The sequence below is a fragment of the Lactuca virosa genome, chromosome 9, assembly GCF_052849685.1.
Source record: "Lactuca virosa cultivar CGN04683 chromosome 9, Lactuca_virosa_CGN04683_v6, whole genome shotgun sequence".
NCBI lineage: Eukaryota > Viridiplantae > Streptophyta > Magnoliopsida > Asterales > Asteraceae > Lactuca > Lactuca virosa.
The window spans coordinates 301494155-301497571 of record NC_136434.1 but is presented as its reverse complement, the minus strand read 5'-3'; the positions used below and the strand labels follow the sequence as shown (position 1 = coordinate 301497571).

Genomic DNA, 3417 nt, shown 5'->3' with positions numbered 1-3417 from the left:
CTTCCGATATTGAAGACATTCCTTCTACCGCAACCGCTGACCATCTGCAACCCCGTCTACACGTATGGACGAAGGACCACCCACCGGGTCAAATCATAGGAAACCCATCAGCAGGCATCCAAACTTGATCTTCAAAAGATTTATCTGATCACTGTCACTATGCAGCGTTTATGTCCTCGGTCGAGCCCCAAACGATCAAAGAAGCTTTAATGGAGCCCGACTGGATAGCAGCAATGCAAGAAGAGCTGGCAGAATTTGAAAGAAACAAGGTGTGGCGACTCGTTCCAAAGTCGCATGGTCACACTATTGTTGGTACTAGATGGGTGTACAAGAATAAGTTGGATGAATCGGGTGCGGTGTAACACCCGAAAAATTCAAGCCAAATTAAAACTTTTTAATAAATTTTAAAACCATCAAGTTATTATAGTTTGTTTTCAAAATAGTTTAGACATCAGAGTATCCCCAGAATCAATTCATAAAACCATAAAATATGAGGAGCTGTACGATCACGCCTTTGCCTTCATGCGATCATCTGATGTACCTGAAACAATAAACTGAAACTGTAAGCCCGAGAGCTTAGTGAGTTACCCCAAAATACCAACACCATACAACATAACCATATCATATAACCAATACAGAACAGCATGCATAATAAGTCGTCAGTCTGACTGGACCGCCTCACAGGCCTTCAGTCTATATGGACTGTTCTCCGAGCCTTCGGCACGTCTGGACCGCCTCGCAGGGCCTACAGCCTATCTGGACCGCTCGTCGGGCCTTCGGTCTGACTGAATCCCTTTGCAGGGCCTTCAGGTTATCCGGACCGCCCTGGGTATGTTGGCCTCCAGCACAAAGCAGGACTGCCTCAACCCAACCCCAAATCAAACAAGCATGTGTACATGAATATCATACACTTACATATATATAACAGTCATACCAATCAAACAGATCACAACAACATACAAGCATACTATAACCAGGATACCGATCTATCCGAAATCTAACATAGCAACCATCCTAAACCAGGATGAAATCTAGCATATTAATAACATAGCAACCATCCTAAACCAGGATGTAATCTAGCATATCAATAACATAGCAACCATCCTAAACCAGGATGTAATCTAGCATATCAATAACATAGCAACCATCCTAAACCAGGATGTAATCTAGGATATCAATAACATAGCAACCATCCTAAACCAGGATGTAATCTAGCATATCAATAACATAGCAACCATCCTAAACTAGGATGTAATCTAGCAAATCAATAACATAGCAACCATCCTAAACCAGGATGTAATCTAGCATATCAATAACATAGCAACCATCCTAAACCAGAATGTAATCTAGCATATCAATAACATAGCAACCATCCTAAACCAGGATGTAAATCATAAAGGGTCGGCCTTGGTGCCGTAGACCCTATTGATATAGTGAGGATAACTCACCTGGCACAGCTGAAGTCCCGCAGATAAAACTCCAGCTGCTGGTTGACAGCTTCCCGAACTGTCAACATCAAACAATAACCAATTAATAATTGGTTCCAAGTCCAAGGTCCAACTCACACTCCAAAGACCCAAAAGTCAAGTAATGGGCCAAAGTACAACATATGGCCCAATTTTCCAAATTGGGCCCAGACCTCTACACGGTCTTTCCTTAAGGCTCATCCCATTATTCCAATCCAATTCCCATGGCCCAATATCACATACTCATAAAGGCCCAATTATGACCCATCTATGGCCCAATTTTCCAAATTGGGCCCAAGGCTCTCACATAGGTCTTATCCTTAAGCCCATACAATTATTTAGTCCATTTACTTATTCTTAGAAAGCCCATTATTAGTCCAATCACCAAAGCCCAATAGTAAGGCCCAACTCAAGGCTCGAGTAAGATTAGGGCTTTCACATGAAATGATGATTAGGGTTAAGTGTTTCTGACTTAACCCATTAAGGACTTAATCTATTAAGTCCATTGTTGCCTTACATTAATTTGCCAATGACTATTATTTAATATTTCAAGTTATTAAATAATTCTCGTGTGCGTGCCGATCAATTCCCAAAAATTAGGGTTTTATGCTACTAGGGTTTTCCAAACCCTAATTAGGGTTTCCCAACACAATACTAGCCCATTAGTCCATTGATTGGGCTTTTAGGTCACAATGGGCCTTATTGGGCCCATTAGGATTTTATTAGGTCAATTAGGGCTTTATTGGGCCCCATTAAGCCCACTAGATTTTCATTAAGCCCATTAGGGTTTCAAGCATCCCAACGAATCAATACCACAAAGCAAAGCACACCGCCACCCGACACGGCGGCTGGTGACGGCGGCTGATGGCGTCAGCCACCACCCTATGGTGGTGGTTTGGGTTCTTCTTTTCATTATTCCTCTTTTGTTACAATTACAATGCTAAACCCCAATTAACCAACACACACAAACACACTAATAAACACATACACACTCACTAATAACACACACACACCCAAGGTGGTTTATGGCGGTAGCCGCCACCTCACGACGGCGGTGGTGGCTGTTCTTGATTTCCCAACCAACTACTACACACTCTACAACAGAAACAAACACCCACCCGCTTCCTTTCTTGTAAACAGCGTCATAAGTGGCGTAACAGCGGCACAACGGCGGCCACCATGGCTGGCGGCCATGGTGGGTCTTTTCTTCAATCCCCGACAGCAGTAACCCGCACCACACCCGATCACAAGCAGCACAACCCGCACACCCATCCTATTTACTCAGGAAAATAAATCCAACACCCACCCACGGTGGGTGGCGACGACAACAGCCCAAGAAAACGGTAGCAGCAACGGCCATTGGTGGCAGAACTTCCCCCACGTTGGTGGTCGTTTCGAATTGTTAGCAACAACGGCAACGGAACGGAGAAGAGAGAGGAGAAGAACACGACAGGGAGATGGCGGCGGTTGGCAGCTTCGTCTTCCACAGCAACAGCGCAGCGGCGGCTGGAGGAGGATCGTCTGCTAGCCCTCCCAATGGTCTGCAGTTTCTCCGGCCATTAGGATATCATCGCTGGTCTTGGTTGCTCGGAACAGGCGACATGGTGGTGATCGGACGCGACTAGGCAGCATTCGAAGGTGGTTCACGATGAGGGTGGCGGCTGGAGGGTGAAAAGGAGGCATAAGGAGAAGTGACGGCTGCATCATTTAGGTTTTGGGTTTTGAGGGTGACGGAAATGAAGGGTTAAATACCCGAACCCTTAAACAAATTCTCAAAATGTCGTAAATGGTCCCTGCTTGTTCTTCATCCTTCAAATCCAGTCCAGAAATTACCATTCCTACCCTGCCTTCTAAAATCCTTACAAAATAAATCCGATATTTACTTTTTAACCCTCGCTTCCATAATTTCTTTTATATTAGGTCCAAATGATTCCAAATAGCCCCTCCTCCT

General features: G+C 44.6%; 1 long non-coding RNA gene across 1 annotated transcript; it reads right to left on the bottom strand.

Annotated features, from left to right (window-relative positions):
- Positions 1-384: 384 nt before the first annotated feature.
- Positions 385-3164, bottom strand: LOC145138428 (uncharacterized). The gene is made up of 3 exons (XR_013721524.1): positions 2585-3164; positions 1449-1506; positions 385-541 (listed from the first exon to the last, which is right to left on the bottom strand). It is a non-coding gene; the product is annotated as an uncharacterized LOC145138428 (long non-coding RNA).
- Positions 3165-3417: the final 253 nt, after the last annotated feature.